General features: G+C 41.5%; 1 pseudogene; it reads right to left on the bottom strand.

The window, feature by feature from the left end:
- Positions 1–14,404, bottom strand: part of LOC139741726 (uncharacterized) — a 64,578-nt pseudogene that overhangs the window by 31,475 nt on the left and 18,699 nt on the right.

Below are 14,404 nucleotides of genomic sequence, written 5' to 3'. Positions count from 1 at the left end.
AACAAAAACAGTCGGAATATCCAACTTTTATTCCCGAAGAGCCCTTTCCATTCAGAAGTGGATAGGTAGAACATTACATGATGATCAATCGTGCCCTGGCAATTGTATTTCTCAACAAGCTGCGTGCGATTCACTCTCATGAAGAAGATTGATGGATACTGTTATGGCCCAGTTTGTCAATTATCGTCATCAATTATAGAACAGTATGTAGTAACCATGATCAGATATGTTCTCAGATTGAAACACTGTTGACATATCTTGTTGATTAATATTTTGCATTTTCGATGCTTCCCAACTGAAATTGTGTTATCACAGCATCATTTCACACAATTCTCATGGCATACATATGTGTCATTTCAGAGCAAATATAAACAGCTTTTGCAGGCATATGGAAACTCTGTTTTATCTTTAAAAATGTAGCAGCAAAACGGCAGCAAAAAAAATTACATTTATAACTTTGTCCATGAATAGTGATTTTTTCAAAGTTATCTTTACTGACACATAAGTTAAATAAACCAAAAGCACAATAGCTGTGAATAAGCATTGATCATCTACACTACACTAGGGATGCATCATCCAACAGATAGAAGCAACCAGCAAGGTGTCATATTCAAAGCTACCTTTTTACATGTTACTGCTCATCTTCCTTTAAAATTTCATTCAGAAATCATGTTCAGCTGTTTTCAGCTCTTCAGACATCAGTGGAGAACATTCTATCTACTGATATCATGAGAATCAAGAGTGAGTCTCTTATCTATGAGATACAACCAGTCACCTGTCTGTCTAAAATATGCTTCTACACCTGACTATGCTTGAATCCAGAGCCTGTATAGAACAGAGATAAAACCACTATCGATGCAGCCGCCCTGCCACACACACCCATCCTGAAGTGAACCCTGTTCTTGCTTGTATCTTACTCAGTTGCACTTTCCCACTGATTTCTGAGCCCCTAACCAGGATGATAACAATGTGGCAGAGCAAGGTACAGGGATGGTGGGAGGGTAGCCAGATACATGGCCAGTAGTATCTTGCAGATAGGAGATTCACACATGATTCTCACGATCTACTATTGATACAACAGGCCACCTGTCTGTCTAAAGTATGCTACACCAGTATAGATGTTGGGAGGCATGACTTTCTAATTTACTAGGCAGTGCATGTGCGGCGCGATGTCACAGCCAAAAGGGCTACCCGTGAGGAGGCCTCTCCAGCTAGGACACATCCTTTAAGTAAAGTGAGATAAAGAAGTTAAGGCCGTGTCACACCTTTCCGGGCAAGCTACACGGGCTTGTTGCAAGGAGGGATTTTCCAGCACGCAGGAGAATTTTCCGCGGGCGGACAAGAATGTATGCGAGTTTCGCACTCGTTTCTTACCTACTAGACGCGTGCTACTTACCTTCTACTTGCGTACATTCCATGTGACCTGCGTGAGAGCTTTGAAACCGATCCGTTTTCTGTTACGAGTGCCCAAATCCTTGTCCGCCCTCAGAAATTGTCCGGTATGCTGGAAAATCCCTACACGCAACAAGCCTGCGTAGCTTGCCCGGAAAGGTGTGACAGGGCATAAACATGCTTGCGGGTAAAAAGATTTGCGTGCGCAACTCCGGGCGACTACGGGTGAGATACGTGCTAGGTACTGTCCTGTGCGGGTGATCTGCGGGGACCTCCGGGTAGTAAAAATTGTTCTTCGCAAGTCGAACGCAAGGCTTCCCCGGAAAGGCGTGACACTGCCTTTAGTGGTTTGCCAATATGCAGCCTCCTATGTCTCTTCCGTGGGCATTCCATTGAACAGCCCCAAAGACAAGCGAACAAAGCCTGTGTGTCAGGGCACGCTGCGTTGCCCCTGGTGACAGCATGGCGGGTTTAACTATCTTTATCATGACCACAATCCAATTTGAAATCATGTCTATTGAGGCAGGAGCAAAGAGTTCCCTAGCTGCGATGAAAAACTGTTCCTCTTCATGCTGGTACTGCGTTTACAACATTTATTGCTGATTACTTAAACTGGAACTTCGAGAATCCTGAAAGCAGCTAATAATACTGGTACCTCTAGTAATAGCTGAGAATATATACAAAACATGAATATTGTACTTTTGCAAGCCTACTGCGGCATTATATTGCCATCATCCAGCTGTCTCAGCCCAGCCCTGTTCATGTAACTATGCAGACGGCACTTCAGCCGCAGCAACAGCATGAGCAAGTCGAATTTCGGCTGTTTACCTTCTGCTTCAGTTTGAAATCATCTAAATATCCGTCATTACTGTATGGATTCGAGGATCATGAGTCAATATCGTCTCCTTCTTCCTGCCTCCTCAACTTTGGTTCCACTTAGAAACTCAGATCAAGAACATTGTCTACCATTCTCCTTAAAATAATAGTTTAGGGTCGAGCTACAGTTTACATTGCACAAACTGTGTAGGAAGCAAGGTGCGCACTAGCCTTTGGCTGGCAGAGAGCTTAGGCCACTTGTGTCATATCATTGAAATCTGGCCAGCATTTCTGGTAAAAGCAAGTCATTCGAGGATTCACAGTTTTGTTGAATCTTGTTCAAAATTTCTCACTCAGGATTGCAATTAATAGCCCACAATGGGGATATCTAGGTGTGAAATTTTCTGTGTAAACATACCAAATTTGACAGAGATAAAAAGCATTGAGGTTTACATGTAAGTGCACACACCAGGCACCAGACCGTGTCCTCATTCATGGCTCAGTGGTTTGCTAGTAGTTGGTGGAAAATCTCTATTGCCTTAACCCTAAAAAGACTGGGGGGGGGGGGGCCTAAAAGGCCCCCCCCTCGACATTTCGCGCGATTACTCAGCAATACGCAATGCTCTCGCCGCGATGCTCTATGACTTTTTTCTTTCGAGTTTCCCGCACATTTTGACACCAAATTTGTGACGCCCGGGGGTACGATTCTGAAGTTACATAACTTTTTGTACATGCACATGAGACCGAAAATGGCTCAAAAATGTGATTTTGTGTACAAAGTCAATACAAATTAAGTTTTATCACATGGTTCATATAAATATGCTTATTTTTACTCTCAATGGCTAAAATCAATCTGTTTTAGTAGTATTATGCTTCAAAAAGGGTCTGCCACAAATTTTGCTGAAAAAAACAACAAAAACAAAAGGTCGAAAAAACAGAGAAATACATAAGAAATTCATAAAACAATAAAATGAATAAGAAATTAATTTTGATACCAAATTTTTTTTCAAGTACATTTGCTAAGAATGCCACAAAGAATATCCAGACCAAAAATGAGCACTTTTGGAGCTTTATTTACTGATTTAGATCAAAAAGGTCTGATTTCTCGCATAAATTAGCATAGTTAATCAAAATAAAATAAAAGAAGACTATTTTGGAAAATTTAAATATACGATCTTGTAGATTACATCGCACACTACCATTGTGCAAATTTCCGCGGCGATCGCGCGATCCACGGCCGAGATCTTAAGGGGGGGGGGGCCCTTTAGGCCCCCCCCAGTCTTTCGAGCTACCAAAATAGCCCAGTCTTTTTAGGGTTAATAGATGCGGTTCTCTGAAATTTTTTTCTCAATAAAGCCCGGCCTCCGAATCAGTCGCACCTCCATGCATTCTCAACGAACATGGCACAGTACTGCACACAATGCATGTAGGGTTCCTCTCTATTGGCCTGAGGTGACAGCCATCAGGGACAGTCTTAGTCATTAGGTCCTGCAGGGAAGCTTTCGCCAAGACTGCACATCGGGCTCAAGCACCTTCTGGAGACTCCAAAGTGGATTTCCATTGACTAAGTTAGCAAACAAAAATCGACTTTTTACAGAGGAAAAGCACATGTAAGGCTATGGATACGAATTGGGATTTATTATTTTCATAGACTTAACTGACTTTTTGACATAGTATGTGCAATCCACTTATGCAGAGTTGACTGTATATTAGGAATAGAAAGAGACGCAGCATGTATGGCAATGTAGAGGGTATGGTGCAGCTTTACTTTCTGATGCTGGAATTGGTTCTAACGTTTGCATACCTGCTGCTGCAAAGCTGCCGTACTTCCCTCGGATCGATCCAACTTTGCCCTGGTCCTCTCCAGATCAGATGCCAGTTTCTGCCGCTGCGTCTCTACTTCCAGGAACCTGGACCTGAGCTGACGATCCTCCTCGTGACTTGCATTCAGAACAGTCTGCCATGGCCACAAAACATGTAGAAGAAAAAAAAAGGGGTTTAAGTGTGTGCCAGAGACATATTCCACATATATATTTCACTTTTCACTTCAGCTGCATGCACAATACTGACAATTATTACAGATTACTTAAAGAATCCAAGGGACCAATATTAGAATAAAATTCTATTTTCTATCACATTTGAGTCATACGATGAAGGTCAGCAACTGTGACATGGAGATGGTGGTAAAAAACATCCAGAATTCTTGAGCTACACTTCATCACAGATGCCATAAAGGCAACATATCTGGCAGTCATAGCATCTACCACAGCAAGATGCAGATATTCTTAGTGGTGCTGACTGGCTCTTATTTTGTTAGCCACAACTACATGAATTATGTGATTTACTTGTGCAAACAAGTGTGCAATACCTAGTAGTATCTTTGTTTTCTCTCTTTTTTTAAATCAAATTTGTGTTCACTATATTCATGTCATTATTTTTCCCCCTAATTCATCATTATTAAACTTCAAGAGATGTAAATATATTGGTAGTCAGCACATGGTTCTTGTCTGTGTCAGTGAATGGGTCTTTTTGTTCATCATTCATGGGGAGGAAAAAGACAGTGACAGGTTAGAAGGGAAATCAAAAGAAGAAATCAACTGCTTACCAGGCTGTCTTTAACATCAGCGTCAGTAATCATCATTGCTATCGCAAATCAAATCATTTGGACCTTTGCTGAAAATTCAAAACTGCTATCATCATCACCACGCGCTTAGAAACGTCAGCAGTAAGCGCTACTGTAAAAGTGGTTTCTTTCGCGTACTTTACAGTAGGTAAGTGTTATTCATTATCATTACCACTCAAGCTAAACACCTCAGCAAAGAAATAAAAGAAAGTACCAAAATTCTATGGTTGGGAGACAAAAATGCTACTACAAATTGCACACAGAGAAAGAGCAAAACTTCCTTGAAAAAACAGCACCTAAATAGACAAATCACTGATACAAAAAGTTTACATGACACTCTTGTAAGAATAGCTGTACCTCGAAATGTAAAAGGAAAGGGCGGAGTGATATACATATACAGAAATCTTCCCAAATGAGGTGTGAGAAAGGACTGGAGTGAAGAAAAGTGAAAATTAAATGAAGTTGGCATGTTTCTCTGCAATGTCGTTTGTAAATCATGATAGCAACATGGAAACATGCAAGTTGTGCTCAGTCTAGGGAACAGTGCATTCAAATGTCTTTTGTAAAGCATATTAGTACTTATTAGCAATGACTGACAGATGATGCCACAGACAGAATCTTGGTTTGTCAGGGTTTTTTTTTTTTCTTTTTGTGAGCATATCTTAGTAATCTAAAGAAAAATAACAGAGAAACTAGAGCACTCGGCCGGGGGAACCCAATCGAGCACATGTACCCACCGAATCCGCTCCCCCCCCTCCCCCCCATACCCCATTTCTTCAAATACACTGGGTAGTGATCACTGTAGTAGGTGTGTAGTACCCCTGATTGTAGTACAACACAGTCTCTGGTGTATATGTGGTCTAGGAGGCTGCCGGACCCGCTTCCTACATAGTATGTGATATCTGTGATTAACTGTAAATAAGCATTTTTGCAAATTTTTTCCTGATCAGGGTGACCGTTGATCCTGTAAAAGGTGGAACAGTGGGGGCAGCAGTATCAATATGTAAAGGTGTCTAGATTTGACTATAATATGCTTACATACCAAATTTGGAAAAAAAAAATCAGTCAAGAAACACAGCCAGGATCGTATACACACAAGCAGACCCTGAAATATTTACCGCTTCAAGTATAAAGACAGAACAAGCGAGGGCGCCACCACCAAAAAACAATAGGCATATTCATTTCCCTATAATGCACCTTTTTGCCAAATTTGAAGAAAATCTGATAAGAAATGTGGCTGATAGAGCGCACACAAGAAATGTGACATGGCATCCCAATAAAATCCAAATAGGTGTAGGTGTATAGATTTGACTATGATACATTTACATACCAAATTTGAAAAAAATCGGTCAAGAAACAAGGCAGCGTCGCACACACGAGCAGACCCTGTAAAACTTACCTTTTCATGTATAAAGACGGAACAAGCGAGGGCGCCACCACCAAAAACAATATGGGCATCTTCATTTCACTATAATGCACCTTTTTGCCAAATTTGAAGAAAATCTTATAAGAAAAGTGGCTGATAGAGCACACACAAGAAATGTGCATTGGCATCCAAATTCGGAAAACTGAGGGCGCCGTCACCACAAACTGTTGGGTCCTTCATGTAGAATGATCACCCATACTCTTCCCTAGCAAGTCTGAATAAAATCTGTTGAGTAATAAACAATCAAGTTATTGCATAGATAAGCACTTTTACAAATTTGGACATGATCAAGGTGACCTTTGACGCTGTAAAAGGTGGAACAGTGAGGGCAGCATTATCAATAGGTATAGATGTATAGATCTGACTTTGATATATTTACATACCAAATTTGAAAAACATTGGTCAAGAAACAAGACCAGCGTCACACACAGTAGCAGACCCTTGAAAATTTACCTTTTCATGTATAAAGACGGAACAAGCGAGGGCGCCATCACCAAAAACAATAGGCGTCTTTGTCTTACCATAATACACCTTCATGCCTAACTTGAAGATGATCGAAGGAAAACTGCAGCCAGTAGAGTGCTCACAAGCAGACCCTATTGAATTTACCTTTTCATGTATAAAGATGGAACAAGCGAGGGCGCCATCACCAAAAACAATAAGCGTCTTTGTCTTATCATAATACACCTTCATGCCAAATTTGAAGATGATCGAAGAAGAACTGCAGCCAGTAGAGTGCTCACAAGCAGACCCTACTGAATTTACCTTTTCATGTATAAAGACGGAACAAGCGAGGGCGCCATCACCAAAAACAATAGGCATCTTCGTCTTACCATAATACACCTTCATGCCTAATTTGAAGATGATCGAAGGAAAACTGCAGCCAGTAGAGTGCTCACAAGCAGACCCTATTGAATTTACCTTTTCATGTATAAAGATGGAACAAGCGAGGGCGCAATCACCAAAAACAATAAGCGTCTTTGTCTTATCATAATACACCTTCATGCCAAATTTGAAGATGATCGAAGAACTGCAGCCAGCAGAGTGCTCACAAGCAGACCCTACTGAATTTACCTTTTCATGTATACAGACGGAACAAGCGAGGGCGCCATCACCAAAAACAATAGGCGTCTTCGTCTTACCATAATACACCTTCATGCCTAATTTGAAGATGATCGAAGGAAAACTGCAGCCAGTAGAGTGCTCACAAGCAGACCCTATTGAATTTACCTTTTCATGTATAAAGATGGAACAAGCGAGGGCGCCATCACCAAAAACAATAAGCGTCTTTGTCTTATCATAATACACCTTCATGCCAAATTTGAAGATGATCGAAGAACTGCAGCCAGTAGAGTGCTCACAAGCAGACCCAAGTGAATTTACCTTTTCATGTATAGACGGAACAAGTGAGGGCGCCATCACCAAAAACAATAGGCGTCTTCGTCTAACCATAATACACCTTCATGCCAAATTTGAAGATGATCGGAGAAGAACTGCAGCCAGTAGAGCGCTCACAAGCAGACCCTATTGAATTTACCTTTTCATGTATAAAGACGGAACAAGCGAGGGCGCCATCACCAAAAACAATAGGCATCTTCGTCTAACCATAATACACCTTCATGCCCAATTTGAAGATGATCAGAGAAGAAACACAGCTGGTAGAGCGCTCACAAGGAAATCTCTGAGGCAGCAGCAGTGGCGGCAGCCGCGGACATGGCGCGACAAGGCCAAATCCATAGTATCCTCCGAACTCTGTTCGGGGGATACAATAAAATCCGTCGAGTAACAATCAAGTTATTGCATAAATAAGCACTTTTGCAAATTTTGACATGATCAGGGTGACCTTTGACCCTGTAAAAGGTGGAACAGTGAGGGCAGCATTATCAATAGGTATAGGTGTATAGACTTGATTATAAAATGGGTTCAAGAATGTAGCCAACTGGAAGCGCTGAAATGAGTCACGTGTGCATGCATTAATTTTTATTATCATGCACGGCCTTGTAAAAAAGCGTAAAGTCACTGACGTCACAATGTTTACACTAGCAGTGCGCACTTAATCAGTTGTTACAAGTGCGTCGCGCGCTACCATACACGCTGTCAATCCTGTAAACAACTTCTCGTTCGGGCTGCCAGCCGGCCTTTCTTGTGCACAACAATCATGTGGCGTACGTATACGCTTATACGTACATTACTTACATGTGCGGGATTTCCGAGTGCGACGTGCGTAAATGTTTGGGACGAACATCCTCGGACGTCTTGACCCACAAAGGTACATGAAAAACGCTGACAAATGCTGTTAGTTTTCAAATTTTCGACCCATTTTATAAAACAAATGATGCACAGGATTATTTCGTGGCATTAGTGGAGGCGTAGCTCACTCTCGGGTATTTACAATGTAGTGCAACATGCACTCGGCTTCGCCTCGTGCATGTTTCACAATTGTAAATACCCTCGAGTGCACTATACGCCTACACTAACGCACTCTATCCTGTGCATCATTTGTATACTATGACACATTTACATACCAAATTTGAAAAAAATCGGTCAAGAAACAAGGCCAGCGTCGCACACACAAGCAGACCCTGTTAGATTTACCTTTTCATGTACAAAGACGGAACAAGCGAGGGCACCATCACCAAAAACAATAGGCGTCTTCGTTTTACCATAATACACCTTCATGCCAAATTTGAAGATGACCTAAGAAGAACTGCACCCAGTAGAGCGCTCACGAGAAAATCTCTGCGGCAGACGCAACGGCGGCGCAACAAGGCCAAATCCATAGTATCCTCCGAACTCTGTTCGGGGGATACAATTATCAGAAAATATACGGCACACATCGATAATCATTTGGCTATATAAGTGATGTTGAGAGTATCATGAATGAATACTAAGTCAACATGCATTTGTATTATATATAGTTCCTTTAAATTCTCCAATCAAATTGGCTCATCATAAAAAAGGATTTTCCTAGTACAAAGTGCCTATTTGGTCATGCATCTGACTGGAATCTCCTATAGTGATGCTCCTCTATAGTGATCACCTCTCGTATTTCTGCTCTGATCTGGTCTCTGTCACGCCTCTCATACTTCCTGCTGGAGGACTCCCGCTGGGCACGTAGCTCCTCCTGAATGTCCCTCAGTCTCCTTTCCACACGGTCCGACGGCTAGACAAGATGTATAGAAGATAAGAGTAGGTACTCAAAACATGATAGATGCCGTTTACATGGGAAATGGGAAGGGGAGTTGGGTGAGCTGGGAGACAAAGTGTCAGTCAGCATGAATTGAGTTATCTATCTCTCGCACGTGTAAATTAACCCCGCAATCAGGTCATAGGTTCACACTGCAAAAATAAACAGTACTTTCAGTATATTCAAGCTTCCATTGGTTAGTGCACGTATCAAAAAACTTTGTTGCTGGTGGTCTGTCTGTCTGTATTAAAGTGGGTTAAGTCATGGAGCTACAAACGAAGTAGCTCCATGGTTAAAGGGGATGGCTAGTAACTGATCAGTGGGAATCACTTCAATCAGTGGAAATGCTGGGAGATGATTGTTCCAATCCTTATGGGATTCATTCAAGAGTACATTATATATCTATTGTTGTGTGAAAATTATTTGCTTCAGAATGGTCTCATATTCAAGTAATGTGCAGTTTAATGTTTCCAGGTTAGCATGCCTGGTCAGTGACAGGGCATAAAGCTGCACGTTACTTGAATATGAGACCGTTCTGAAGCAAATAATTTTCACACAACAATAGATACATGTATATAATGTACTCTTAAATGAATCCCACAAGAGTTGGAACAATCATCCCCCAGCATTCGCACTGATTCCCACTGATCAGTTACTAGCCACGAAACCTTGATGATCAACATGGAACTTGGCATACCTCCTAAAGTATGCCGCACCAAGGTGAACCAAATTCAAATCAATTTCTGCATTGAAACATTGTTTTTGGCCATAGTTGAAACAATAAACTAATATCCTTTTCATAAACTCAATCATACAGTCATAAAACTGGGTGCTGCTGGAGTTTAGGCATCGCTAAATGATTCTGGAGAAGTTGAGCAGGCTGTAAAGTGCCAGCAATGCCTAAGCGATGCCCTGTTGACTTCCTGCCGGTTGATTTTACGTCAAAATCTGGCAAAATTGGGGGATCTTCTCCATGCGTCATTCAGGCAGTGACCCACAGACAACCGGACGATTTCCATCTGGCCATTGGCCAATTTTTAAGACATATTGCTCGGCGACCAGCTGGTGATCGGCAGTGTCCCATACACATACCAGCGGCAACTTGCCGGTCTCTGCCTGAAATTTCTCATGAGCAACCTGGGTATGACTGCCCCTTGGTCATTAATATCAATGCTATTGCTCTACATTTGACAGGTCAACAAGGTCTACAATGACATTGATTCTATCTCAATGACTACAACAGTGAGACCCACAAGCCCAGCTCTTTGCTTGGTTGAAGGAGTGTTTAAGCTTGTTGTCATTGTATTTTTGTTCTGGCTCCCCTTCCCCCTCTAGTCACTTGGTATTCTTTGGGGCTTTTGTCATTTTTATTCAATGAAAACCACAGGGAAACTAGAAATGTCGCTATGGGGACTGGTATGCCTCCGCCATAATGCATGGTTCTCCTAATAGGTCTATAGTAAAATGTCTTGACAATGTGTAATGACAGTTTCACATAATACCTATCGGCAAAATATCAAAATGACAAGTTTGTCACAAATGTGTTGAATGTTCACTTTCCTTGAACAAGGTGTAATTGGAAGAATGGCTATATCGTCTAAGAGTGCAGGTATATGGGGATTTGAAGATTCTTATTTGACTTTTTACCCTTTCATAAGTTTAAGGAAGAAGGAAAACTTAGCACTTTCACTTGACCTTTGACCTTTTGACCATTGACCTTATGGCAAGGTACTTCTAAAAGAATCTCTATTAGGTAATACTTGCATACACTAAGTTTCAAGAAAAATCCTGCAGGCATTGCACAGATAAGAGGAATATAAGAAATTTTGAGTTGACCTTGACATTTGACCCCATGACCTTTGACCCATGACCCCCTACATTCCCTACATAATCACTGCCAGTCAGTGCATGCATATTTAGTAACTTCCATGAAGATACCTTGAACCATTTGTGAGATATGAAGAAAAAAAGTGAAATGTTAACATTTTCACTTGACCTTTGACCTCACGACACAAATCTCTCTGGAGAATCTTTATTTGGTAGTACAGTCAAACCTGTCTATAGCGGCCACCCAAGGGAGACGGGAAAAGTGGCCGTTATAGACAGGTGGCTGCTATAGACAGGTAATCCTTTTTGTGTGCATTGCTTACATATGTACTTGTATCCTTACATGCATATATGTATGTGTGTTCGTATGCACACACCGTGTGTTTCATGCATTTAACCATGCCGGTGTATCTGAAATTGTTGCACAGTAGTATGTGTATTGTTATGAAGAAAGCAGTGCATTATTATGACCGAATGAGGGATGAATGCAGCGGTGCCATCACTGAACGTTGCCCACACGGCTACAAAGCAGAAAAGCACGCTCAATTATTGGCTCGGCTACGGCTCCATTGGGTTTTTGGCCGCTATAGACAGGTTAAAATCTACCGCGGGAAACAAAATTTGTGGCCGCTGGCTGCGTTAGACAGGTGGCCGCTATACACAGGGTCTTCAACAGGGCTTTTCTCTCAGGGGGATTTTTCAGTGGCCGCTGTAGACAGGTGGTCGCTATAGACAGGTGACCGCTAAGGCAGGTTTGACTGTACATGTTTCAAGAACATACCTTCAAGCACTGCATAGTTATGGGGGAAATAAAGAAATTTTGTGCATTTGACCTTGACATTTTGACCTTTGACCTTGAGCATGTGTGCCCAAAAGTTGATAAGCACAACTTCGCCTACTCATACATATATACATGCCAAGTGTTATTAGGATACCTCAAACGTTTTTTTAGATACGCTGTCCACAAAATTGATTACGGACTGACGGACGGACAGACAGACGGACAACCCGAAAACATAATGCCTCAGGCAGCACTTCGTGGCGGAGGCATAAAACCAGGGTCTACCCGACAACTTCATTTAGAAACGTAGCTTATTAAAGTAGAAGCTCATCTGTATTGGAAATTCAACTGAAACTGGTGTTAAACTTAATCTCAATGCAAGATATTTACCTCTGTATTTTCCTCCGGAGGTAAATATCTTGTATTGAGATCAAAAGTTTAACACCAATTTCAGTAGAAACGTAGCTGTTTTTTCTTGTGGTATGCACTAAGCAGTGCTTCATACATGGTCAGGCAGACATTGCTAGAAATCAAGCAGGCGCCGCCCAGACACCGGTCTGTTTTGAACTCCAACCAACCAGTGACCAACTGATCTGCCAGCAGCGACCAAGTGGCGACTGCTTGGCAGTCGTTTATCTAGCAACTTAATTTTCTTGCCCAAATCGCTCAACAGCGACCACTCGATTAGGTTGGTAATGAGGCAGTCACCACCAAGGCACAAATTATATTTTGGCCAGCGAGTGGGCAGGCATAGATGGAATTTTAACTGCAGTAAAACTGCAGCATCCGGGTGATGCCCTAAAAAATGGTGGTGCCTCGGTGAAATTGGCTAAAAACTTGCCGGCTGGCCACAGAGTACGCTGATTTTTTGGTTGTGACCATAGCCTTAGACACTAGATTTTCCTTTCTTCTGGTATGCTTTCAGGTATCAAGATTTGAAGTATTCATCAGTGGATGGTGGTCAATGAGCTTTGTTGTCACATTGCATGACCAGTCACCATGAAAGTCTGATAAAGCTGATGAATATTGATACCTGATTTTGGCACTTTAGAATTCTCCAAAACGTGGACTTCCACTCAAGTATAATTCGTCCCACTTAATTACCAACTAGAAATGTCGCTATGGCGACTGGTATGCCTCCGCCATAATGCACGATTCTCCTAACAGGTCTATAGTACATGTGGACAATGTGTGATTACATTTTCACAAAACTGGCAAAATATCAAAATGACATGTTTGTCACAAATGCATCAAATGTTTACCTTCCTTGACCTATGTTTAATTGGATGAATAGGAGAGCATGTACTTTAACTTCGACTTTGACCCTTTCATAAGTTTACGCACTTGAGTAATTTTCAAGGTATGGAGAAAAAGTGCAATTTCTGTATTGAACAGTAAATTGTTATCATTTTCATCTGGCCTTTGATTCACAAGAGAATCACTGTCAGGCAGAACATACATAAATATGTACTAAGTTTAAAGATTACTTGAGCCGCTTCCGAGATATGGAAAAAGTAGTAAGTTCAGCACTTTCACTTGATCTTTGACCTTTGACCTTTGACCTTCTTGGCAAAAAAAAAAAAAAAATCCCAGAGAATCTCTAGTGGGTAATATACATGCATACATTAAGTTAAAAAAAAATAATCCTGCTGGCATTGCATAAATATAAGGAAAATAGTAAAATTTCAAAATATTGCCCTTGACCTTTGACCCCTGACCTTTGACCCATAAACCCCTGACCTTTGACCCATAAACCCCAAATTCCCTAGCTAACTACTGACAGTCAGTACATGCATGTATACTTTGTTCCATAAAGATACTTTGAACAATTTCCAAGATACAGAGAAAAAAGTGAAATTTTAACATTTTACTTGACCTTTTGACCTTTGACCTTTTGACCTTATGACCCCAAACTTTCACCAAAGAATCTTAATTGGGTAATACATGTATACACTAAGTTTCAAGAAAATATCTTCAGGCATTGCATAGATATGGGGGAAATAGTGCAATTTTAAGCATTTGACCTTGACCTTTTGACCTTTGACCTTGAGCATGTGCACCCAAAAGTTGATAGGCACAACTTCACCCCCTAATACACATACATGCCAAGTTTAATTAGTCTACCTCAAAAGGTTTTGATAGTTACCCTGTCCACAAAATTCATTACGGACGGACGGAAGGACGGACGGACGGAAGGACGGACGGACGGAAGACGGACGGACAGACAGACGGACGGACGGAAGGACGGACTGACGGACGGACAACCCGAAAACATAATGCCTCCGGCACCACTTCGTGGCGGAGGCATAAAAAACCAACAACAAAATAGTATGAAAATCTTCTGCCAGATAA

This window comes from Diadema antillarum, unplaced genomic scaffold (genome assembly GCF_040938485.1).
Source record: "Diadema antillarum isolate AM-2024a unplaced genomic scaffold, OU_Dant_1.0 seq00000947_RagTag, whole genome shotgun sequence".
Lineage (NCBI taxonomy): Eukaryota > Metazoa > Echinodermata > Echinoidea > Diadematoida > Diadematidae > Diadema > Diadema antillarum.
This window is presented reverse-complemented; position numbering and strand designations above follow the sequence as displayed.